Source organism: Staurois parvus, unplaced genomic scaffold, assembly GCF_062004578.1.
Source record: "Staurois parvus isolate SC_StPar_1 unplaced genomic scaffold, SC_StPar_1.0 ptg000444l, whole genome shotgun sequence".
Taxonomy (NCBI): domain Eukaryota; kingdom Metazoa; phylum Chordata; class Amphibia; order Anura; family Ranidae; genus Staurois; species Staurois parvus.
Window position 1 is genome coordinate 2,491,222 of NW_028318240.1, and position 14,371 is coordinate 2,505,592.

Consider the following 14,371-nt stretch of genomic DNA (forward strand, 5'->3'; position numbering starts at 1 on the left):
GTATGAATGTGAGTTAGGGACCTTAGATTGTACACCCCTTGAGGGTTAGGGACTGATGTGAATGTATAATATATATGTAAAGCGCTGAGGAAATTGACAGCGATATATAAGTACCTGAAATAAATCAAATAAATTTAAGGCTCCATGTACACGGGACGTTTCTGAACGATGGAAACTGACTGCTGGAAAATGTAGGTTATCAAAACAACTGTTTAGCCGCGTTTGCAAACACGCATTTATGCACGTTTGCGTTTAGAAGCGTTTTTTAAAGATAAGCACAGGAGAACCTCCCAAATGCCCAGAATGCACTGAAAAGTGGTAAATTATTAACTATTTCAGACTGTTTCAGAGAAATACAGAGAGTAGAAGCAGAGACAGCAGGATGTGTTGAGATTAGCTTAGGTGTGACTTGCTCATTAACATTTCTTTTGTTTCCAAGGGTCGGAAAGGTGTCTGGTGGAGGCAGGGGTGGACTGACAACTCATGGGGCCCCCGGGCAATAAGGGATCATGGGGCCCCTGTGTCCTTGCCCAAACTCAAAAAAGCTTATGAAAAAGGTACCAGGGGCATCTCATGGGGTCCCCCTACTGACCCCGGGCCCTCGGGCAGTGCCTGAGTTTCCAAATGGTCAGTCCCCCCCTGGTTGGAGGGAGTCATTAAGGCCACCTGGCAGGGGGTCTTCATGAGGAACTTGAGGTGTGAATGATCATTAACATATCTTTTGTTTCCAAGGGTGGGAGAGGTCTGAGGTGTGAATGATCATTAACATATCTTTTGTTTCCAAGGATGGGAGAGGTCTGAGGTGTGAATGATCATTAACATATCTTTTGTTTCCAAGGGTGGGAGAGGTCTGAGGTGTGAATTGGTCATTACAATGTGTGACAAGCTTGGTAGGAACATCCTGTGTTCAGTGTTTTGTCTATTTGAGCACCTTGAAAACTCTTTGCATGCATTTCTCATGATGAAACAAGGCTCTGGACAGCATTGGGAACTGGAAGAGTTTTAAAAAATTTTCAAACGCTTATAAACGATTTGCCGCGTTTATAAGAGTTTTGCGTTTGAAACGCTGATAAAATCGACGTCTGAATGCAAGTTTGTTGCGTTCAAAAAAACGACTATAAACTCAAATGCCTGTAAACGATGATGTGTACATGGATACCTAGGAAAACGTTAGGGAGAGTTCAGGGGCTGCTGAAAAAACGCTGAACAGCTCCTAAACGTGCGTTTATCAGCTGCAGTGTACATGAGCCCTTAGCTAGATCCTCCGTTTCTTCCATATTCCCTCAGTCAGTGTTTATATTAGTAGAGAAAGTGTTAGGAAGACATTGGGGTTGATTTACTAAAACTGGAGGGTGCAAAATCTTGTGCAGATCTGCATAGAAACTAGTCATCTTCTAACTTCAGTTTGCTCAATTAAAGTGTTACTAATACACTTACTGCAATCACTATATCTGGTCTCCCACAGTACATAGAACATGGAAATGCAATTACTTTAGTAAATATAAACCGCTAAATACCTTTTCTCACCAGCAGTTAGAGCATTCTTGTGACTTCTATCAGTGTCCAGCCGAGCACATGTTAAAGCTTGTAGGAGGAGTTTTCATTTTGCTCTAGGAGGATGCAGAACCTGTGACCTCTGTCTGGACAGTGCTGATTGAACCTGTGCTGATCACATGCACTTGACCAAGGAAAAAAAAACTCTCTAGCAATAAACACCAAACTGAGCATGTGCAGAGTGACGATATGTCTTATTAGCAGGGGTGGACTGACCATTTGGAAACTCGGGCACTGCTCGAGGGCCCGGGGTCAGTAGGGGGCCCCATGAGATGCCCCTGGTACCTTTTTCATAGGCTTTTTTGAGTTTGGGTAAGGACACAGGGGCTCCATGATCCCCTATTGCCCGGGGACCCCATGAGTTGTCAGTCTGCCACTGCTCCAGACGATAGGTCTTATTAGGAGATAAGAGGGGGGCACTGGAAGAGGGGTAGGAGCAGAGAAGACAGGATCAAACAGCATTTTTACACAATGTGGAGGATTAACCCCTTAGGTTCCACAGTGAGTATAACAAGCATGCTTTACCGCATATACAGACTGATTTCACTGTTGTGGGTTTAATAACACTTTAAGCTTTGGCCAAAAACCCTGGAAACTGATTGGTTTCTATGTAGAACTGCACCAGGTTTTACACTTTCCAGCTTTATTAAATAACTTCCATTGTCTTATTACACTGCAAAAGACTAGAAAAACACTTTTTACGCTTTTGTGGTAAATAAAATTGTGTTGGATTCAACTTCTGTGTCTTATTGAAGAGTTATGCTGCCTGTGGATGATGCCACGTCATCAAATGACCATACTGTCCTGACAGACTGGGTCTATGGAGGTGTAATTCTCAGTATCTGTCCTTATTCTGTATGGATGGACTCTGCACAGTCCACTTCTCCTGTCCCGGATGTCGGGTGTCATTCTTGGTATCTGTTTTTATTCTGTATGTATGGACTCTGCACAGTCCCACTTCTCCTGTCCCGGATGCCGGGTGTAATTCTCGGTATCTGTTCTTATTCTGTATGTATGGACTCTGCACAGTCCTACTTCTCCTGTCCTGTATGCCGGGTATCATTCTTGGTATCTGTCCTTATTCTGTATGTATGGACTCTGCACAGTCCCACTTCTCCTGTCCTGTATGCCGGGTATCATTCTTGGTATCTGTCCTTATTCTGTATGTATAGAGTCTGCACAGTCTCCTGTCCCAGATGCCATTCTCAGTATCAGTTCTTATTCTGTATGTATGGACTCTGCACAGTCCCACTTCTCCTGTCCTGGATGCCGGGTGTAATTCTCGGTATCTGTTCTTGTTCTGTATGTATGGACTCTGCAAAGTCCCACTTCTCCTGTCCCGGATGCCGGGTGTAATTCTCGGTAGCTGTCCTTATTCTGTATGTATGGACTCTGCACAGTCCCACTTCTCCTGTCCCGGATGCCGGGTGTAATTCTCGGTAGCTGTCCTTATTCTGTATGTATGGACTCTGCACAGTCCCACTTCTCCTGTCCTGGATGCCGGGTGTAATTCTCAGTGTCTATTCTTATTCTGTATGTATGGACTCTGCACAGTCCCACTTCTCCTGTCCTGGATGCCGGGTGTAATTCTCAGTATCTGTTCTTATTCTGTATGTATGGATATTTTTATTTGTAAAAACAAACAGAATACAAAGTAACAAAACTGTAACCACCATAAAAATAAAACACATGAAAACAACAACAATGTAACAATTGCTTACACATTCTTCAGGTCAGAAACTCAGCAGTCTAAATGAAAAGAAAGTTATTAATAGAATTTTGGCGCTATAAATAAATTCCATCCCATAATTTTATATTCCTCCAATATTTCTTTAGCTCCAAACTCTTTATCCAGCTCAACTCTGAGATTACTACGTCTGCGATTTTCCTGGCCAGGAACAGCTCATTGTGAATGCCTACCTTGGTCCGTGCGTGCCAGTGATAGTACTTGACCACAGTGATAATAATGTACATAGTTCCTCTCTCTATGTTGTGTATTGTGGGGGGAATACCATAAGGCTTGTCAGAGCAGCTCAGGTTCTCCAACCTTTTGAACCCAACTCTGTCAGCTACTTTCTTCCAGACCTCACGGCTTCCCCAACAATCCACCAAGAAATGCGCCATGGACTCCTCTTGATTACAGCCCAAAGGACAGCTCCTATCAGAGGTGGCCAGACCCTTCATGTTCCCCCTCACATACATCTTTCCATGGAGAGATAGTCAGGCAATGTCATGAAACTTTAAGGGTAATCTGGGGCTATTCAGCAACTTAAAGCATTCCTCCAAAACAGCTGAGGAGCAGTCCCTGAGTACAAGAGGAGAACAGAAAAAAGTCCTACAGATCCTGTGATATAACAATTTCCTTGGGCTACTTTCAAGGTAGGACTTCTCTATCCCCCACCTCCTCAGAGACTTCAGAGCTGAGTGCAGATATGATGGGTTACAGCTGAGTCCAGATATAGTGGGAGGTAACCCTGAATATCTCTCTTCCTCTTGAGAGAACCACTTCTCATCCAAGACTGCACGAGTCAGTATCCAGGCCCTAACACTGCTTACCCACAGAGGGCCACCACTGGAGTCTAAGCACCCAAAATTGACTATCAGAGACAAAGAATCAAAAAGCACCTTAGGATTTATCATATTCGTCTGCAGGTAGGTAACCCCCCCCCTTTTTATTGGGTTCAGTCTATTCCCCCAGAAGAGCTGAAAAAACAGACTGAAGAGCCTAGTGGAGAAAGATTCTGGCAAAGGAAAAGCCATGGAGACATACAGAAAAACAGGAACCAAGTAAGTCTTCAACATTATTATTATTACATCGAGTTTATATAGAGCCAAAGGGTTTGCTCAGCGCTGTGCAATATAGGGGGGACAATACATGGCACAGTACAACAATAATAAACAACGTACGAGGGGTAAGAGGGCCCTACTCTTTCGAGCTTACAATCTAGGAGGGAGGGGGTAATGGTACAGTAGGAAGTGGCTGAGGGGAATGAAGTGGTGGGAGGAATGAGGGAGAATGGCTGTTAGGTGAGGGTGGGGTGGGCTTCCCTGAAGAGATAGGTTCTGAGGGAGCGCCTGAATGTGAGGAGGGAAGGCGACAGTCTGATGGATTGGGCAGTGAGTTCCAGAGGATGGGGGAGGACCTGGAGAAGTCTTGCAGTCGTGCATGGGAGGAGGAGACCAGGGAGCAGGATAGAAGGACATTGTGACCCTTTCTCCGTAGGTCAACTTGAAATTCTTCCATCGCTGAACCTTTCAATTTCCAGTATCCAATTTCTCCTCCCAATTTAGCCTGGCATTATCTTCCCTTCCAAACTAAGATCTTAAGATAAATTGAGGTTTTTGCAAATTGGGGCAGATCAAAATATGGATCACCCTGCAGTGTCCAGAGAGCTTCTCAAAGTTGACAAGAGACCCAGAGGCCTCAGAGTAAGTTCCAATGGCAGCTGCTAACAACTGGGCATCCACGAGGAGCAGACACAACTACAGCGATGTCATCCGCATAAGCGACTACAGATAGGGCCATAGCATGGGGGACAGGTACTCCCTGAAATCCATACTCCTGAAGTGATCTCAAAAAAGGATTGATGGCAAAAACATACAAGAGGGGACTCGAAAGCAAATGGCAGAGACTGTGAGTAAATGTGGGAATGTTGGTGATGGAAAGTCCAGTGTGAGAAGTTCTGATAATACAGAGAAGATGAAGTCGGTCCAGCAGTGTGATAATGTCTCTCAGCAAAATGTGAGTTCTGGAAGGGCAGCTTATGGCAGTCCACCATTGCAGCCACAACATGCCCAGCAGAGCAAAGCCCAGTCAGTTCAGTCTAAACAGCAATGTAATGTTGTCACCAAGCACACTCCAAGCTCTGGAGGAGCAACTCAAGGCAGTCCGCCATTACAGGCACTGCAAGCCCAGCAGAGCAGAGCCCAGTCAGCTCAGTCTGTCCATCAATGTGATGTTGTTACCCAGCTTAGTCCAAGCCTTGGAGGTCCAACTCCAGGCAGTCCGCCATTACAGACACCACAAGCACAGCAGAGCAAAGCCCATGTCGTGCAGAGCGGAGTCCATTCAGTTCAGTTAAAACAGCAATGTAAGGTTGTCACCCAGCGCACTCCAAGCTCTGGAAGTGCAACTCAAGGCAGTCAGCCATTACAACCACAGCAAGCCCGGCAGAGCGGAGCCCAGTTCAGTTTAAACAGCAATGTAATGTTGTCACCCTGCACAGTCCAAGCCATGGAAGTCCAAATCCATGCCATCAGCCATTATAGCCACAGAAAGCCCAGCAGAGCGGAGCCCATGCCTTGCAGTGCAAAGCCCATGCCGTACAGAGCAGAGCTCATTCAGTTTAGTTTAAACAGCACATTCCAAGCTCTGGAAGTGCAATTCAAGGCGGTCAGCCATTGTAGCCACAGCAAGCCCAGCAGAGCCGAGCCTAGTCAGTTCAGTCTAACCAGCAATGTGATGTTGTTACCCAGCCCAGACCAAGCCATGGAAGTCCAACTCCATGCCATCAGCCTTTACAGCCACATGAAGGCCAGCAGAGTGGGGCCCATGCCATGCAGAGCGGAGCCCATACAGTCCATGCAGCTCAGCAATGTAAGGTTGTCACCCAGCACACTCCGAGCTCTGGAACTGCAGCTCAAGGCAGTCAGTCATTGCAACAAAAGTAAGCCTAGCAGAGCAGAAGCCATGCCGTACAGAGCGGGGCTCAAACAGTTCATTCAGCTCAGCAATGTAATGCTGTCACCCAGCACAGTTTAAGCCATGGAGATCCAACTTCATGCAGTCAGCCACCACAGGCACAACAAGCCCAGCAAAGCAGAGCCCATGCCGTACAGTGCAAAGCTCATGCCAAGCAGAGTGGAGCTCACACAGTTCATATGGCTCAGGAAAGTGACACTGTCACCCAGCACACTCCAAGCTCTGGAGTTGCAACAAAAGGCAGTCATCCATTACAACCAAAGCAAGCCCAGAAGAGTGGAGCCCATGCCGTACAGAGCCCAGCACAGGCCATCCAGAGCGGGGCCCATACAGTTCAGAGTGGAGCAGAGACACCTGTCACTCCCAGTACTCCGCGCAAATGTGCAAGGACTACGTTGGAGCAGAAAACCTTGAAGGAGAACTTACAGCAGTGTGTAATGGTGGGCAGTGGCCAGGAACACTCATTACGCTCCAGGTCCCAGCAGCAGAAAGATGAGGGCACCAATAAATCTCCACAGTCTGCCCCGGAGAGTCCTTCTACACCCGGCAGAGAACCTCCACAGTCTGCCCCGGAGAGTCCTTCGACACCCGGCAGAGACCCTCCACAGTCTTCCCCGGAGAGTCCTTCTACACCCGGCAGGGACCCCCCACCCAGTACCGCTGATGGGGATCAGAATTTCAAACGTCCTGCAGATAGGAAGCAGAAAGTGTTAAAGTCATCACCTGTGCTGCACCTGGCTGATAAGTTTCCTGCTCTGGTGAAGAGAATGGAGACCCTGAGGAAAGCTAAAGCTAAGATCCAGAAACAGATTGACTCCATCTACAGACTCAAGGCTGCCAACCCCAAGAAAGAAGTCCAATATGACAGCGGGCTTAACTCCCTGGGCATTGAACTGGCCGGTATATCGAAGGACATTGATGCTATTCTGGAAGAACTGGGACCAGTGGGGGAGGCGTATCGGGATCGTGATCGGTTCAAGGCACAATTAAGTGTAAAGATGGAGTCTTCTTCAGAGTCAGACTCCGGGGAACTGATCCAAGGCACACTACCGGCAAATGTGCCTTCTGAAAGACAGACTCCAGCTCTGGAGGATAGCGGTAGCGTCAGTTTCACCCAGCAGACTTTCATAGTACAGGAAACCCAGAGAAGTGACATGATGGACTCCCAGCTCATGGATTATGAGGACAGTGTTACTACCTCCAATTCTCATGGTGGGACCAATGCTGAGGGGACTGGTGTTCAGAATGGGGTAGTTGATAATCATGATGAAACTGCTGATACTAGTGGTTATATGGCCAGTGCCGATATCACTAATGTTGATGTAGGGGTTCCCGATGTCATTAATACTGAGGTAGGTATATCTGGATGGGGTCAGGACCAGTCTGAGGACCCTGAGAATGTGGCAATGGAGGAGTCAGTTCAGGATAACCCCCCTGATTTCCCCCCTTTGGTTGAGCTGCCACCTGCATCACAAGGGAATAGTGGTCCATCTGGTCAGGTCCCTCCTCGGAATGCCTGGAGCCGTGGGGCTCCTTCTTTTTCCAACAATACCAGTTATACTTGTCAGGCCTTTAAGAGGAGGAACATGGTCAGGTTGAAGCATAAGCATTCCAGAGAAGAGCTCCCTGATAGGAGGTTCATAGTTAGGGAGTTGCTGTGTCAGCAGATGGGGTTTGTGCCCGCAGATATACTGGCAGTCATCAACCTCCCAGACAGACAGGGGTATGATGTCAGCTTAAACCTCATGTCTGGCTTGGACAGGTTCTGGGCCAGCTTGAATGGGTTTCGGGACAAGGAGGGGTGGAAGAATTTCAACTTCATCCCCATCTCCAAACCTGACACAGCAAATGTTAACATAATTTTCTGGAATGAGTCTGTGCCCCCCCAGGATATTGTAGTCTGGCTCAGAAGGCATTGTGAAATGGTTTCTGATCTGACCAAAACTAGGGACAGTGATGGGATCTGGACAGGAGGTTGGAGGGTTCTTGTCAAGCTGAGGCAGAGTAACAATGTCACCCATCACCTTCAAAACTCCTTTATCATTGGGCAGGAGAGGGGAGTTTGCTTCTATGCAGGTCAGCCCAGGCTATGTTTAAAATGTGGTAAGTCTGGTCATGTGGCGAGTGTCTGCTCTATCATGAAGTGTAATCTGTGTGGGGAGGTTGGCCATGTCAGTTCTACCTGTGAGAACATCAAGTGCAATCTATGTGGTAGGCTTGGCCATTTGCACAGAGATTGCCCGGTGGCTTTCCATAACAGGGATGAGGAATCAGCGGAGGAGGAAATTTTGGTGGTAGCAGCAGAACACCTAGAGGAGGAAGCCATAATGAATGGGGTCATATCAACTGAGGGGGAGGTAAACCCAGAAGTCCAGGGGGCCAGCCTTGGGCAGGAGGGCAGTGTTCAGCAGGCTGAGGAGCAGCGGCCATCTGTGGCCATTTCATCCGTTTCAGTTCCTGCCTCTGTGGAGAACATTCCCAGGCAGAAGAGAAGGAATAGGAAGGAGAAGGCCACCCGTAAACCTGAAAGTGAATGGACCCTAGTGCAGAAATCTGCTAAGAAAGTGAGAAGGGCGCTAGTATGGTAGTATGGTTATAGTTTTGTTACTTTGTAATTTGTTTATACAAATAAAAATATCCATACATACAGAATAAGGACAGATACCAGGAATTACACCCGGCATCCGGGACAGGAGAAGTGGGACTGTGCAGAGTCCATACATACAGAATAAGGACAGATACCGAGAATTACACCCGGCATCCAGGACAGGAGAAGTGGGACTGTGCAGATTCCATACATACAGAATAAGAACAGATACCAGGAATTACACCCGGCAACCAGGACAGGAGAAGTGGGACTGTGCAGAGTCCATACATACAGAATAAGAACAGATACCAGGAATTACACCCGGCATCCAGGACAGGAGAAGTGGGACTGTGCAGAGTCCATACATACATAATTAGGACAGATACCGGGAATGACACCCAGTATGAGGCTAGGTACCCACATAAGTGGTGCAAACGTGTTCAGTTTTCTAGTGCGATTCAGCCAGCATCTGCCCTCCAATTCACCTGCGATTCTGCTGTAATACCTGGAATACCAAAGCGTTTTCAATGCATTTTTGATAGAGCTGCGATTTGGGATTTGCTCTCTCATACATGGTACTACCCAGGGGTGGACTGATAACTCATGGGGCCCCTGGGCAATAAGGGATCATGGGACCACAAACCACACCCATAAAAGCCTATGACAACTACCAGAGGCATCTCATGGGGCCCCTACTGACCCCGGGCCCTCGGGCAGTCCCCGAGTTCCCAAATGGTCAGTCCGCCCCTGGTACTACCATGAACACCACACGGGAATTGGATCAGGTCTGAACGTATAACCCTTTCACGTGCGATTCCCATTATAGACTACAAACGCGGGTCCCACAAACCCTTTTTCAAAACGCACTGCAGCTAGACTGCATATATGTCAACAACCTCCAAAGGAACACTTTTTTTTCTCATGTCATGTGAATTCCTGCAGTTCAAAATGCTTTAAAAAACAGATATGTGTGAACCAGGAGGAAGCTAGTTAGTTCAGTCCAAGTTCGATCCTCCCCATTTGTCAGTGTTAGCTATTGGCCAAGACCGGACTTTCTGGTACCTCCCCCTCTGCATACAGAACTCAGGGGGTCGCTTGTTCAGCACAGCCACCATTCACAGAATGCCCTTGTATTTTATTCAGTGATACAAGTCATTCTCTGATTGGATGAGGTGGTGAGGAACAGTGGGGACATCAAAATCTCCACCTCATCCATTCATTTAAATAATGCAAGGTGTTCTATGAATGGTGTCAGTGCCAGTCGTTGACCCCTGGTGGTTACTATGGAGAAAGAAAGCTCAGCATGGGACCCAGGCGATTATGGCAATCTGTGCAGTAGTGCCGGCTACCAAACTTCTCAGCGGCCCTTCAGGAATGAGCTATGCATACTTACATGGGTCCAAGCTGGACTAACTTCTCTATGGAATGAAGATCAGACCTGGAGTTCAGGTTTAAAGCGCACCTTGCAATACGTCTAGGTTCACCCCTCTGCGTGTTGGGATTGATGCGTGTTTCCTGCGTGTTTTCTGTTTTTCAACACGCATTTTTGCTGTTTTTTGCCAATAGGAAAGTATTGACTTTGGTGCATCCTTGATGCAACTTTGGATGGGTGTGGCTTTGGATAAGTGCAACTTGGATGGGTGTGACTTTGGATGGGTGCGACTTTGGATGGGTGTGACTTTGGATGGGTGGGACCTGGATGCGACTTTGGATGGGTGGGACTTGGATGCGACTTTGGATGGGTGGGACTTGGATGCGACTTTGGATGGGTGCGCCTTGGATGTGACTTGGATGGGTTTGACTTGAATGCGACTTTGGATGGGTGTGGTCTGGATGTGACTTTGGATGGGTGCGACTTGGATGCGACTTTGGATGGGTGCAACTTGGATGTGACTTTAGATGGGTGCGACTTGGAAAGCCCATTCCCACTTGTGCGACTTATCATGCAACTCTGTAGTCCAAAGTCACATGACAAGTCGCAGCCCATGTTTCCCACTGAGTACCATTCATATCTGTGTGACTTCAAGTCACAGCGACTTGAAAGTAGTTCCTGCACTACTTTGATCTGCGAGGGTCATAGACTTCAATGTAAACCCTCCAAAGTCGCATGAAAGCGCCACCTGAATGGTGTACATGCAACTTATGTGTGACTTGTTTGCAACTTTCTGCAGAACAAACAATCATCCTTGGTCAAAGCCAAAGTCGCACTCATCCAAAGTCTTGTCAAAGTCACATCAAGTCTCACTGTAAAGTCACAATGAAACTCGCACAATTTTGAAGTTGCACAAGTGTGAATGGAGCCTGATGCCACTTGAGTGCCAGAGAGTGTAAAGCCGCATCAAAGTTGCAGCAAAGTCTCACGACACAAACAGAACTGTCATACTTTCCTATTGGCAGAGAGAAAAAAAATGCCACATCAAAGTCGCACCGATCCATACTCACATCAAAACGGCATCAAAGTCAATACTTTCCTATTGGTCAAAAAAAGCAAAACGCAAAAAAAACGCACTACATGTGTTTCTCCGCGTGTCCATTGCAGTCTATTGAACAAAAAAGGCACTGTGTGACGTTTATACAAAAAAGGCCCTGACCTCTTCCAAAAACACAGCGACTGAAAATCGCAGGGATGTGAACGCGTCTCAGAGGAAACCAAGCGCTTGTTGTGGTGTCAGGACATGTTTTTGGCATCCTAGACTAATGAAAACGCATAAAAAATGCTGGAAAAATGTATAACACGGCAGATGCACAAACGGGAACCTCGCCTGATTGGCTGTAAGTTGCATCACTGGAGATGACATCCTGAAATAATTACACGTCCTTTTCTTTTAAAAGAATCGGTTTGGGTCACCAAACATGTTACAGTCTGACCATACAATCTGACCATACAATCTGACCATACAATCTGACCATACAATCCGACCATACAATCCGACCATACAATCTGACCATACAATCTGTACAGTCCATTATGTAATACGAGGACAAACCCAAACAATTCAATCCGTTTGTATCCAGTCAGGCAGGCCCCTGTGCTGCATAGCTGACTGCAGATCTAAAGAAGACTGTACAATCAGATTGTAATGTGTATGGTGAGCTGGGAGGATAAGAGTTCATGTCTCCTCCTCCCATGCTCATCTCCAGGACTTCTCCAGAGCTTCCCCCATCCTCTGGAACTCTCTACCCCAATTTATCAGACTATCGCCTACTCTGCTCACTTTTAGGCGATCTCTGAAAACTATCTCTCCGGGAAGCCTAATAATGGAATCTTCTACTCTTCCTACCAGTCCATCCCCCACAGTTATTACCTTTTGTACCACTAGCCCCTCCCTCCTAGATTGTAAGCTCCCAGGATCAGGCCCTCCTATCCCTCTTGTATTGAACTGTATTGTTGCTGTATTGTCTCCCGTTATATTGTAAAGCGCTGAGCAAACTGTTGGCGCAATATAAATCCTATATAATAATAATATATAAATCCTGTATAATAATAATAATATATAAATCCTGTATAATAATAATAATATATAAATCCTGTATAATAATAATAATAATATATAAATCCTGTATAATAATAATAATATATAAATCCTGTATAATAATAATATAAATCCTGTATAATAATAATAATATATAAATCCTGTATAATAATAATATAAATCCTGTATTATAATAATATATAAATCCTGTATAATAATAATAATATATAAATCCTGTATAATAATAATATAAATCCTGTATAATAATAATAATATATAAATCCTGTATAATAATAATATAAATCCTGTATTATAATAATATATAAATCCTGTATAATAATAATAATATATAAATCCTGTATAATAATAATATAAATCCTGTATAATAATAATATATAAATCCTGTATAATAATAATATATAAATCCTGTGTTATAATAATATATAAATCCTGTATAATAATAATATAAATCCTGTATAATAATAATAATAATAATATATAAATCCTGTATAATAATAATATTACAAGTGCTGGAACAAGTCAGCTCACTTATCCCTCTGCTGGTCAGTACTTGTAACTGCAGCTATGCGTCACTGTTGAACGTCACTTATCTGTCTTGCTGTTGTCTGCAGCAAATCCAAATCCATTCTTCATTTAGCCATTCGTTTTCAACAGTGAAATCATTATTTAAAGTAGATGCATTGCAATGCTTAATGTCATAATTGTGAATATGTATATATATATATAAAAAAAAATAGCTGTGGCCCGTACGGGGATCGAACCCGCGACCTTGGCGTTATTAGCACCACGCTCTAACCAACTGAGCTAACCGGCCACGTGACAATAGCTTAGCTCCTACACACCTCTTACAAAAGGCCTGTGCAGAGTGTATATTTCAGATTTGGATTTATTGAGAACAGAGGATGCACCTGCTGACACTGCATCAGTACATAATTCTGCACTCAATAACATGCAATGTCGTGTCCTTTTTGCACTCATCAATACCGCAGTGTGCACCTTTGCACTTGCCGACACTTCAACAACGCACATTATTGCACTTGCACTGGAGTGCACTTAGCAGCATTGCAACAATGTGCATTTTGGCACTCGCTGACACTGCAGCAATGCACACGCTTGCACTCGTATGTCCATATTCATCTAAGGACCAGGCACAATTTGCTAATTAATATTCCATCACTGGTCACTTTATTAGGTACATCTGTTCAATTGCTCGATAACACAAACAACTAATCAGCCAATCACACGGCAGCAACTCAATGCATTTGGGCATCTAGACGTGGTGAAGATGACTTGCTGAAGTGCAAACTGAGCATCAGAATGGGGAAGAAAGGGGATTTAGGCTGGGTTCACACATATGCGGTTTGGTTCATCGCATATGATTCGCACAGGAACCGCACCGCATTTTTGTGCAAATCACATAGGAACTGTGTGCGGTGCGAATGGAGCCATACATTTTATATGGTTCAAATTGCACCGCATCCGCACCAAAAAGGTGCAGGAGCTTTTTTTGGGTCCGCAGTAGAATCAGATCGCATGGGTTTTCCCACCTATGCGATCCAATTCTGTACATCGCACCGCATTTTGCAGACCGATTTCGGGGTGTTGTTAACTTAACATACACACCCGCATCAGTTCGCATGAACAGGGTGTGATTCTGATGTGGTGAGGAATTCTCACAGAAAACGCTGCAAATTCCATACTGCATCAGTGTAAACCAGGGCTTATAGCAGGTTCACACTATGCACTGCGGGACACTGCATGTAATCACGCTGCATTCTTGTGCAAATTACATGCAAATGTTAGTGCGGTGTGATTTGAGCCATACACTTTAGCAGGCCATAGACGGGTCAAAAACCGGACGTTTTTTTTTTTAAAAAAAGAAAAATCGGTCGTTTGATCAGCTGACGTTACCACCAACAGTAAAAAAATCGGCCGATATTCGTCCCGTCTACGGCTGGCATTTAACCCCATAATTACTTCTGTCCCTGCAGAGAGCTCCGCTATTATATTTGACATGAAAAAGTCTTCTGTTTG

General features: G+C 45.3%; 1 non-coding gene across 1 annotated transcript; it reads right to left on the reverse strand.

Moving 5' to 3' along the window:
* Nucleotides 1-13,077: 13,077 nt before the first annotated feature.
* On the reverse strand, nucleotides 13,078-13,151 carry TRNAI-AAU (transfer RNA isoleucine (anticodon AAU)). Its single transcript has one exon. It is a non-coding gene; the product is annotated as a tRNA-Ile (tRNA).
* Between the last annotated feature and the right edge of the window lie 1,220 nt (nucleotides 13,152-14,371).